Source organism: Ambystoma mexicanum, chromosome 10 (assembly GCF_040938575.1).
Source record: "Ambystoma mexicanum isolate Mex_15411 chromosome 10, UKY_AmexF1_1, whole genome shotgun sequence".
Taxonomy (NCBI): Eukaryota; Metazoa; Chordata; class Amphibia; order Caudata; family Ambystomatidae; genus Ambystoma; species Ambystoma mexicanum.
In genome coordinates, this window is record NC_090932.1 from 843,935,623 (window position 1) to 843,948,216 (window position 12,594).

The 12,594-nt window shown below is 47.9% G+C and overlaps 1 protein-coding gene across 1 annotated transcript in view; it reads right to left on the bottom strand.

The window, feature by feature from the left end:
• The window catches only part of ZBBX (zinc finger B-box domain containing), a 1,294,113-nt gene that overhangs the window by 1,243,567 nt on the left and 37,952 nt on the right, over positions 1-12,594 (bottom strand). The gene's annotated exons all lie outside the window — the stretch shown is intronic.

Consider the following 12,594-nt stretch of genomic DNA (forward strand, 5'->3'; position numbering starts at 1 on the left):
CACATAGAATTGTATATCTAGTCTAAATAAAGCATTCTGACACTGTTCTTAATTAACCTGCCTTTCTTCCCTATTCTATGCTGATACACCTCACTTAAGAATTGATTGACATGCCTATTTAAAACTGTCTGCAATTAGTGCATCTGTCAATGAATTCAAGTATTGTGTTGGGAAGGAAATGAACCTGTTTCCTGCTTTAGAGTGAGGCGAGTCCCATAAATAGACGTACGATGTACAAGGGGTGGAAGAGGGCTTTGCTAAGAAACCCAGCACAAACACAATATTGCCTGAATTGTAGATGTATAGACTTAGTGCATGCATATAATGAGACGCTATTTTGTAGTTATGCTAGACACACTCAGTCCTGCATGGCCGCGTAGTAAACGTAGGCTCGATGGAGAAACCTGAACAGTCCCAAGCGCTGATGGTAGAAGGACCTGTACTGCTAATTCCCATAGAGGCTCCCCTTTGTTCCTCCACTGTTGCAATTACTTGTTATCCCGAAAAAGAATGCGCCTTGCAAGGCCACGAGACAACACCAGGCTCCCTGCTTCGCACATTCATCACAGCCAAGTCACCAGCAGGCCTCCAACCCCCACCCAGCACACCAAGAGTATGGTACCCACAACTGACCCAGTCCAAGACCCCTGAATTCGACGATAGTAGGTGACCTCAGACCACCAACCATAAAACCAGTGGTCATAAATAATCCGAACGAACACAACCATTTCACCTTATCCCATAATGAGGTACAGGGAGGAATAAATTATAGTCCAAGGCAAGGATGGAAGCCTTGGATGCGGAGAGTCCGATATGAACTGAGCAAAGAATGTGTGGGTCAGCATAATCGTGTGCCCCCCCCCCCCCCGCCGTGCCAGTCCCTGAGTTTCCAGGGTGCATACCATAATGATATAGTAGCATTATCTTGCAATAGTAACTCCGTAATAGCAATTTACGAGGAGCATGACCTTCAGTCCCTGGAGAGATGAGCCCAGCTGACCCCACGTGATGGAAGGCGGACAGACGAGGCTGAGATCAGTCGCAGCCTGGCATCCCCTATGGAACAGGCCCATGTATAGGCTCTCACAATCAGGTTTCTACTTTAAAGTGATGATGATGATGTGTTGCCTATAAACTTCTGCTTGTACTTATTTTCGGCAGAATGTTCTCGAGCAGCACAGTTCTTTGCTTGCACCCTTATTTTGTGCAATTAAACCTTGTCATCCTTGACGGGGAGGCAGAGCAAGCGCCTCAACGCACCCCTATAGTAGAGAGCTTATGGGACAGCTGGTTGAGAGAGAGGTTTGGCCGATGACAGTAGGAAGAAAAAAGGGAAGTGTGATGAAGGCCAGAAGGAGCAAACTGAAAATGCAAATGCCCCTAATACACAAGGGCCCGGGGAGACCGCACTATGTGCCATGGGCACAGATGGATAAGCACAACCTAGTAAAGGTTCTTCTGGCCCTTACGGCGGGCGAGTGGAAATGGATATATGTTTTCGAAAAGCAAACGGCGGGGTACCCATAGCAGTAGGAGACCTGAAAAGCTTACTGGTAACTGCTCTCAGGGATCAGGCTGCCGATGTGTGGGTTAAGGTGGGTTACCCAGGAGTAACCCTCAGCAATGATGCTGATGATGGAGCATCCTTAAACAAGATTAGAGCGAAGGTGTGGTATGCGCTGCGACGCAGCGAGCATTCCCGGACATGCCAGATTTGCAGTGCATTATGTACTGTACAATGGGTGAGGATGAGGATGCTGCTCAATTCATTCTTAAGGTCCAAGAGATGTGGAGGGCAGAAACAGGTGAAGAGGGAAGGTCAAAATCTACCCCTGCTCTCCCCCACCCGCATCCGCCCAGACACATGAACAGGAAGAAGAGCCGGAAGAAACACGAGCGCACTCACAATTTTGCATCAGTTCCCAGTGCGCCCATGAGTGACAAGTATGCTTAAAGGTACCCACTGCGTCAACCCTACAGCCCCGGAACAACACAGACGCTGCCCAGAGTAAATGAAGAGCCCCTGGGTGCTGTTAAAGACACTTCAATTGTCAGCCTCGTCTAAAGCGCCAAGAAGACATGCTCAATGACGTTAGGGGCATCATGACATAGCAGCGTAAGACATGAAGCACATGTGCCATCCGCACATCGGGAAACAATCACACACCCGAATACATGAAGAACACATGCGTCAGTTCTATGAGTTAAAGGACATATACATGAACAAACTGTCATTGCTTTTATTATTTTGTCATTAGCTTGACTGCAGCAGCGCAGAAACCACAAGAAGCAAGAGATCCTGTATAAAGCTTGCAGATGCTTACATGTAAATAAATAACCCTACGGAAATGCAGAAGCACTTGAAAGACCTGAGAGCGCCATAACTGACTAATCTATGGATACTATAGAATAGCACAATGTAGAACCCATGCTCTGGTTTTAGGAAATTACAGTAGGCCACAGCAAACGCAGCGCAGGCTGAGCTAAACTGAATTCAGAGCACACCAAAGGGCAGCCGGTGGATGAGGCTGGTTGCCAAGTGCACTGAAGACGCAAGTCACATTTCAGTCTCTGAACTGAAGTAAAAGCACAGAAAATAAGAATAATTCTCCATAAATTCAGACTAATTCAGAGCTGTAGAGCTCAGAATCATGGTTGTTGAACACGTGGTCCAGCAGTGCTGATAGTGACCCAAAACTGGCAGCTGGGAAGAGCAGCAGTCTCATGAGCCAGACAATGGCTTGCAATAAATTGTTACAGGTGAAGCGGAGTGTCGCATTAGTAGAACGAGCGCTCTCACAGGCATTGGTGGTTCACACACATTATAATGCAGACACATAGTTGTTTCCAGTACCTTGGAAAGGTACACTCTGAGCTGAGAACAGATTCTGTCCCAGGCCTGGGGGCACCAGCTCTAGCCAATCACAGCTTAGGACCCTAGGGGTGGGTTGTGAGGGGCAAGAACGAATCATCAGATACTCACACTGAAACAATGTAAAAGTAACATTTTACAGGGATGAGCCAAGCCAGCCCTCTGACATGGGAGAACCAATTAACTAACACCTATAGGAGGCTGCTATAGGGGAACTACCACTCAACACCCAATCACAGGATGCGATTTTCTAGGGAAGGGGCCAAGTGTGATGTCAGTGTGATGCAGTAGTGTAACAAAACTGGCCTGCGAGCCAGAATTAGCTGAGAAGTGCTTGGATATTTTCTCTGCATGCAATCCCTGTGGACTTTGGCCACAATAAACCACTGTTTGGACTTGCCATCTGCATGAGCCCGAGTTCCTTTTTGGCAAAGAGAAGGAGTTAGCACTTCCATGAGTTCTGGAAGCCATCTACAACACATGTCCTAGCTTCCTGTGTTCCCAACACCACAGGTGTCCGACAAAAACGGTACCTACCTGGGCGCAAAGGGAGAAGGCTAAACCACTGGTAACCTCAAGTGTTTCGAGAGAGCAGATTTTGCAGGAATTTGCTCTTATTGACAACCTAGAGATTTGGGCCTGGGGTGTCGCAGCCACCAATGAAAACAGGGAACCCCATGCATTTTTGAAAAGAAGACACCCGTGGGAATCCACGGAGGTCTGAATTGCACGAATCGCCCTAGAATTGATTACCCACAAGCGCCAGCAAAGTCAAAAATTTTGGAAAGAAAACACAACAATTTCAGACATTTCCCACCTTGAAACCACTGAAACACGCTGCCAACAACACATGTCCTACCTTCCTGCGTTCCCTCAGTAGGCTCCCCGTCCTTTCCCAGAGGGAGAAGATGTAACATAACCCAGAGCCAGGATGGTCAGGGGTGATGTCCCAGGCCTTAGGCACCCGTATCCCATGTTGGTCGACCTTCCCCAAGCCCAGCCTGGAGCTCTGGCTGGGCTGCGTTACAGCCTTTCCCACCGGGGAAGAATGGGGACCCTGCCGGTGCTTCCCCAGAACTGCCATTGGACTTCGGGACAGTCAACCACATGGGAGACAGGTGCCCAAGGACGGAGATATTACCTCCTACCATTCTTAAGTTCTGGCTGGCATGCATTACAGCATTTATCACTAGGAAAGTACGGGAACCCTGCCCGGGCTCCCTGGAACCGCTGCTGGGCTTGGGGATGGTCGACCCATATGGGAAATGGGTGCTCAAGGCCAGGGACATCACCCCAACCATCCTGGAGCTCTGGCTGGGCTGTGTTACAGAATTTCCCTCAGGAAACGGATGCCGACCCTGCCGGGGCTCCCTGGAACTTCTGTTGTGCTTGGGGACGGTACACTCACATGGGAGACGGATGCCCAAGGCCGAGGACATCACTGCCAATCATCCCAGAGTTCTGGCTGGGCTGCGTTACAGCTTTTCCCTTGGGGGAGGTATTGGCACACTGCCAGGACTTCCTGGTGGGGAAAGGTTGCAACACAGGCCAGCCAGAGTTCCAGGATGGTCGGGTGATGGCTCCAGCCTTGCGCACCGTTAGGAAACATTCTCTTTACTGCACCTTTCCTTCCATCTCTATGGAACCCCCAAAATGTTTGCTTTTATTTTTTAATCTGACCTGTACTTTTTGCAGTACAATGAAGCCTTAACCTTCACTGCACTGGCCTTTTCTCACATGTTATGGGGAAACTGATATGTCCTTAAGGCTATCAGTACTGGGAAACAGGGTTTCCCTTAGTCGTGTTACTTTGTTGCAACTTGTGGTTACTTTCTTTTGTATCACTTGTGGTAACTTTTTATCACTGCACAAAGGAGCTTCCACTGCGGTGCAATGGGGTGCATGTTTGTTTTGCCCTAGACTAACACTCAAAGGATTTTTGGTTACACTTTTTGGGGAATTTTGTTTTAGCTTTACCGCGTTTGGCTACTGACTGTGGCTACTGGTCAAACATGGCCGTGTCATGAGATTTTTCGCCTGTTCTTTTTCCATGTTGTTGTTTAGCCTTCTTCTTGGCCTCAGAGTCCAGGAAGATCCTTATAAGGACTTCCAGTGCCCAGGAAAGCAGCAGCTTTTGGTGGGCTACTTTAGGGCTATGTGCATTTGCAGGCAGGATGTGGGCTGGGTCAGTCTGACTCCAATCCACATACTGGTTTCTGTGTGTCTGAGTGGTATGTAGGAGTGTTCCTGACAGTAGTCCTAATTGGACCACTGTAGGGTGTGTGTGCGCGTGTGTGTGTGTGTGTGTGTGTGGGATAGTCCTGCTATTGGCTAGTGGGAGTTTCAGCTTCTACCTGGTATTTAGGATAAGAAGGGGTCCCTGCACCCATTCTTCAGAGATCCTGGAGAAACCTGAAGGAGCCAAGTATTCTGTCCAGCTGTGAGACCCGCGAAGAAACCTGAAACCTAACTGAAGGAGGCCTGGCAACCAATTTCTGTTGCAGCCCTGGTGGAGCACTGTTTTGCTTGTGATCTTCAGTAGGCCTGCAAAGGTGCTATGACCCTTGGAGTGGAGGGACCATCCATTCCCGATGTCTGCTCGGTGCTCAGCACAAAAAACACCTTCGGAAGTGCCCTGAAACCGTCCTGTGGCTGACCAGCTTTTTTTTGGGCTACCGTGCTAACTTCGTCGCCGTTCCAAGTTTCCACCTGAAACTTGGTACACCAGCTGCCACTGCAAGGCTCCCTCCTGGAAAATGTTGATGTCCTTGCACAAAGGGGATCCGAGATAGACCAGAAAGCCTGACCGCAGCTACGGAGTCCTGTTGCATCACTGTGCGCGACGTGCACCGTCCGAAATATGCTCACCTGACATGAGTCCAGTCCTGAGAGGGGTGCTGCATCGTTTGTTTTTGTATTCCTTGACCGAGAGTCCTTGCACCAGCAAAAGAAACCAACCGGAGTGAAGATCGAACCTGCAACCCCTGAAAATCGAGGGCCGTGGATTTCAGCAGGAAAAGCAATGTAGGACACCCTTCCTTTGTTCTACCAAGACTGGGGAAGATTCAGAGAAGGGGGGTAAGTTATTGAGCTTTTAACCTACCCCTATACTCCCATTATAAATCAACAGGCTTATAATATTCCTATTTCTAACACTATTGGCTTTGCCATTGCCAAGACTTCTGACTGTTGAGGATAATTTTGGGCATTAGTCTACATTGAACCCCAACTCTAAAAACCCTTCACTGGACCTCAAAGACCCCACCTGCATATTCCATCCTGCATCCTAAGTTCTGTGGAACTGTATCCTGAAAAATAGGGCACAAGGCCCCTGGCAACTTAGGGCTGGACAATTTTAGCTAGGGATCATCTCTGTATTATGCTCAATGGAGTAACTTTGCTGAAAATGTTGGGGGGGGACATGACATCTAAAGTAAAAGGTTCCCATACTAAATGAATGGGGACAAAATGGTGTGCCATGAAAGTTGGGGGGACAAACACCCTTGTCCCCCCTAAAATTACGCCCATGATTATGCTTTACACCCCAGTGAAAGTATATATGTATTTAGTTGGATAGTATTGTGTGAAAAGTCTACCTGCTTGTATTTATTTTTCTATAGCGTGTTTAGGCCATAATTAAATAAATAATAATAATTCTTTAATGTGATATAGTAAGAAAATAAATTCAAACTTTACACATATATCAAAATCAAAAAGTTATACATATAAAAATCATACCTAAAAGTAAAAAACTCATAAGATCATCAAACATTAGTCACTAAAATAGCATCTAAAGCAAAATACACAATCTAAGTTCGAAGAAACTGACTAACTTCCTTCTTTACTGATATTTACAACTACTTTCACTAATTAGCCAGTGAGCCTACGCCACTTTATGCTTATTGGTAATGGGGTAAGCTAAAATTCCCAATCCAGATTCTATCTGTTGCCAGACGTTATAAAGGGCTATGAATAGGTGCATATTGGATGTATTTGTACAATACAGCCAAAATGAAAATTTAGGTATAGTACAAGAATCATGCACGAATTCAGCCAAAAACTTAACAATAATCATCTTAAGTGCAGTGCATTGAGTTAGAACGTGTCTGGCAGTTTCAGGGTACAAGGGAGATTTACACATGCGACAGGTTCGCTCTGCAGTCGGAATGTTTTCCCTAGCTCCTGTGATCGACAGGGTAGGTAGTTGACCTAGACGGAATAGGATAATGAATCGGCGGAGTCTTCTGGTGGGACAGAGAAAAAGGTAGTCCTGCGGTTTCATGAACTTGAATGTTCTATGGTTCACAAAACGATAAGATTTAAGAGTATCCAGATGGGCGAAATTCTCCAGCCAATCCCATAGGTCCACCTTTTTCCCTAGGGCATTCAACATTTCCTTGGTCACCGTAGACCCTTTGTGGATCCAGCCAATTTCATTAAGGAATTTTCCCATGACTTTGTGTAGAGATGAGGAAGTAAATTTTTTATTAAATTCCTGCTGTAAGACTGCCAAGAGAGGATTGACCGATCCACTTGTCATTTTCAGGTAGAACCCAGTTCTTCTTTTCAATACCATGGCCTTCAATGATGGCAGGCCCAATTCTAATCTTATCAGGGCCATCGGCACCCCCGGGGGAAGCCCCAAAATGCGTCGCCAAAACTTTCCCTCTAGCACTTGGAGCCATGCCAGGTTCATCGTCAACAGAGATTCTAGTCCATAGATGACCATTGGTGCAAAGACTTGCATGTAAAGATGACGTGTTCCCCACAGAGTAAAACCCCCTTGTTTGCTAGTGAAAGATGCAATAAGTGAGATCACTTGGAGGGCCCTGGTGGTACGGCCCTGTTTACATAGTTCATAATCACCTAGGGGCTCTATTTCCACACCTAGGTAGCGATAGGACGGAACATACATAATTATGTGTTCGAGTACTGTTAGATTCACACGGGTCACCCTTTTCCTGGTGAAACGCAGGACATTAGTTTTCTCTAGGTTAATGGTCAGGCCATTGGTCTTTGCATATTCCCAGAGGGCAAGGGCAGAAATAAAATGTATTTTATACATCCTGTCTAAGTGCAATTTGTGACTCCCATTGTGTGATCTCATTGTGGAACCTTTACAAGCTCACCAACTCTGAAGAACTTAGCCTAGACCGCCTGTCGCTGCTACCTAAACTGGTTTGGCTACAGCTTCACAGAGTTGTCCCCGTCACAATATAGGTTGGCCTTCTATACCTCTGTCCACCAGGCCAGAGTATAGAGAATCAGTCCTAACACGCACCCATCTCCATTTGTGGGTCGACCATCTCCAAGCACAGCGGCGCTCCCAGGGAGCCACGGCAGGGCCCCCGACCTTTCCCAGAGGGAGACGCTATAATGCAGGCCAAGCCAGAGCTCCTGGAAGGTGAGGGTTGATGTCCCTGGCCTTGGTCAGCTGTCTGCCACATGGGTTCACCGTCCCCAAGCCCAGCGGCAGTTCTAGGGTGCCCCCACAGGCTCCCCATTCCTCCCTAGAGGGAAAATCTGCAGCGCAGCCCAGCCACAGGTGCAGCCTGGACTTGGGGGCGGTCAACCCACATGGGAGACAGCCGGCCAAGGCCAGGGACATCACCCCTGACAAATCCTGGAGCGCTGGCTGGGCTGCGTTACAGAATTTCCCTCTGGGAAGGGATGGGGACCCTGCCGGGGCTCCCTGGGACTGCCGCTGTGCTTGGGGATGGTCAACCCACATGGGAGATGGCTGCCCAAGGCCAGGGACATCACCCCCGACCATCCTGGAGCTCTGACGGGCCTGCGTTACAGATTTTCCCTCGGGGAACGGATGCCGACCCTGCCAGGGCTCTCTGGAACTGCTGCTGTGCTTGGGGACAGTACACCCACATGGGAGATGGATGCCTAAGGCCGGGGACATCACATCCAACCATCCTGAAGTTCTGGCTGGGCTGCGTAACAGCTTTTCACTTTGGGGAGGTATTATCACACTGCCAGGACTCCCTGGTGGGAAAAAGCTGCAACACAGGCCAGCCAGAGCTCAAGGATGGTCGGGGTGATGTCCCTTGCATTGGGCGGCTGTCTCCCATGTGGCTTGACAGCCCCAAGCACAGCAGCAGTCCCAGGGAGCCCCGGCAGGGTCCCCGACCTTTCCCGGAGGGAGAAGCCATAACGCTGGCCAGCCAGAGCTCCATGATAGTCAGGGGCAATGTCCCTGGGCGGCTGTTTCCCATATGGAGCGACGCTCCCCAAGTGCAGCGGCTGTCCCAAGGAGCCCAGGCAGGGTCCTCTTCCCTTTCCCGGGGAACATTCTGTAACGTAGCCCAGCCAGCACTCCAGGATGGTCGGAGGGGATGTTCCTGGCCCTGGGCGGTTGTCTCCCATGTGGTTTGACCGTCCCCAAGCCCAACAGCGGTTCCAGGGAACCCTGGCAGGGACCCCATCATTTCCTGGAGGGAGAAGCTGTAACGCAGGCCAGCCAGAGTTCCAGGATAGTCGGGGGTAACGTCCCTAGCTTTGGACACCCGTCTCCCATGTGGGTCGACCATGCCCAAGCACAGGGGTAGTCCGAGGGTGCCCCGGCAGAGTCCCCATCCATTCCTGGAGGAAAATTCAGCAACGCAGCCCAACCAGAGCTCCAGGATGGGCGGGGGTGATGTCCCAGGCCTTGGGCATCCGTCTCGAATGTGGATCGACCATCCCCAAACCCAGCCTGGAGCTCTTGCTGGGCTGTGTTACAGCCTTTCCCTCCAATGAAGAATGGGGACCCTGCAAAGCTCCCCGGAACTTCCACTGGATTTAAGGACAGTCGACCCACATGGGAGACAGCCACCCAAAGTCACAGACATCACCCTGACAAATTCTGGAGAGCTGGCTGGCCTGCGTTACAGCTTCTCCCTCCGGGAAAGGTCAGGGACACTGGCGGGGGTCCCTGAGAGTGACGCTGTGCTTTGGGATGATCAACCCACATGGGATACGGGTACCCATGGCCGGGGGCATCACCCCCGACCATCCTGGAGCGCTGGCTGGGCTGTGTTACAGAATTTCCCTTGGGGGAGGGATGAGGCCCAGCCGGGGCTACCTGAGACAGCCGCTGCACTTGGGGATGGTTGTGCCATATGGGAGACAGCCGCCCAAGACCAGGGACATTAACCCGCCCCCCCACCCCCCAACTATCCTGGAGATCTGGCTGGGCTGTGTTACAGAATTTCCTTCGAGGGAGGGAAGTGGGCCCAGCCAGGGCTCCCTGAGACAGCCGCTGCACTTGGGGATGGTCGCGCCATATGGGAGACGGCCGCCCAAGGCCAGGGACATAACCCCGGGCTATCCTGGAGAGCTGGCTGGCCTGCGTTACAGCTTCTCCCTCTGGAAAAGATAGGGACATTGTCGGGGCTCCCTGGGACTGCCACTGTGCTTCGGGAAGGTCAACCCCGGCCTTTCCCGGAGGGAGAAGCTGTAACGCAGGCCAACCAGAGTTCCCAAGGCCAGGCACATAACCCCCAACCATCCTGGATCTCTGGTTGTGGAGGAAATTAGATTCCTGGGGCATACAGAGAGGATTACTCAACCTAATTCAACAACTCTGTGAACGTACTACTGTACAGGTGAAGCCGGACAATGAAGGCATCCTGTCGAAAGCAGTGTTAACGAATAAAGGGCTTGGCCCCCTTAATTTTTAATCTCTTTATGGCAGATCTTTATGAGGAATTATGCAGTGCCAATAACATTCCACCTAAGTTGGGGTAAGAGCAGGTCAGAATGGTTGGCTAAGCCTATGATATTGTTTTGGTACATCAGACAACTGTAGGCATTCAACATTCTTTGCATGCCTTATACATCTATGCTTCACAAAATGGCCTGAAGATCAATTATGTCAAAACCAAAGTTATAACAACGGGGAAGATAGAGGAAGGCCAGTTCTAGTATGTGGCATATCGAAAAAAAAAGGAAAAAAGGCTGGAAGTATTTAACGCATTCATATATTTGGGTGCAGTGTTGAGTAATAAAAATAGAAAGGCCAATGCAAGAAAATGTAAGATGGAGATCAAGGAGTAAATTCCTGTCTGCAAATAAATTCATCATCTCTACAGGAGGCAGCTCCTTATTGGGCCTTAGCCAGCTTTATAATATGGGTATTGTCCCTGGAATACTATATTGCTTAGATACATCCTAAGATCTAGATTTAATTGGCTGGATAAATTAGGAGAACTGTGGAAGTCAGCTTTGGGCTTGTCAACTTGTTCTTCAATTCAATAAGATTGGAACTGGGTCTAGTCTCAATGAAACCCAACTAGAGATTAGAAAGAGCATTCTGTATTTGAAAATGCTCTTAGGACAAGAAAGTCTTATTTTGAGAATGTTTGCTGGTCTATTAAAATCGGATTCCCTGAAATCTAAAGCACTACAAGAATTTGCTTGTGCCAATTTTCATAACAAGATTGTTTTAAAATGGGATCTCGCACCGGAATTTACAATGCCCTGTGTACAACTGAAAAGAAAAGCAATCCAGTTGTACCAGAATGGAAATATTGCCCATGTAGCTTCTAAAACTACATTGTTGGAGTACTCGAGACAATTGCTTCCTCACTTAAGACAACAGAGATATTGAACTATGCAACCTGCTGTAAAACTACAAAGGTTATGTTGTTGTTACGGTTAAACCTTTTGCACTCCCCGATGACAATGGGTCCCAGATTGGGGATACTGCATGAAGTGCGAAAATGTAGGTTCTGTAAATCTGAATTCTTAGAGTCAACTCAACACATTGTCCTTTTCTCCTACCTTGGTATATAAAGTCTTAGAGCAAATTTGTACATAACATACAATCTATCGAGCTAGAGGAATTTTGGTCATTTTGCTTTTCAGGAGAACCTATAGCTCTCTCTGTCTCACTTTGTGGACTCTAGTCCAGCATTATAAATAGTTTGGAGGGGCTCAAATGATACCAATAATTTAAATACATGTTATAGTTTCTATAGTGTGTTTTTAAGACAATTATATAGATATATGTACGTGTTTCTATGCGGTTTTGTAAATGTGTGAAAAGTTGTTGCAACTGTAACACACCAATTAAAAAAAAAGTTGGTTTACCACCGTATTTGTAATAAATAGCACAGAACTGCAACCCATTCTAAGAAACTTGAAAATGCCACATGGAAAAAAGTAAAAGGAACATTGGAAGGAAGTAAACGTAAATGAACTGAAACTGCAACCCATTCTAAGAAACTGAAAAATGCCACATGGACCAAAGTAAAAGGAATATGGAGAGGAAGTAAACGTAAATGCAAGAGCAAGACGAAGAGTGTACCAGGAAATGGTGTACATGAAGGAACGTTAGAACAAAATACAGAGACAAGCTGGGAAGGAGCAAGATCATTAGCTCTATAGCAACAATGCATACAGGAAAGCAGTAAAACTGCTCTCAGAAAGGAAAACGGTCACCCTGAATTATAACATCAATTTCTATTTTTCAGAGATATGTACAGCATATCTTGTAAAATCAGGGGAGATGTCATGGTTATATTGTAATTCATTACATCAAAGACCTTCATTAAAAACAAAGAATTGAATACTCAGAGGCACGCACCTCCCTACAGACCATTCACATTTTATTTTCAACTTCATACTCACATTTATGGCACTAATCAGAAGAGGGTTGGACACCACAAGTTTGGAATCCAGTGGGGTGCTTTGGGCAGTGGTAGAAATGTATGAATGGAAGTAGTGAACTA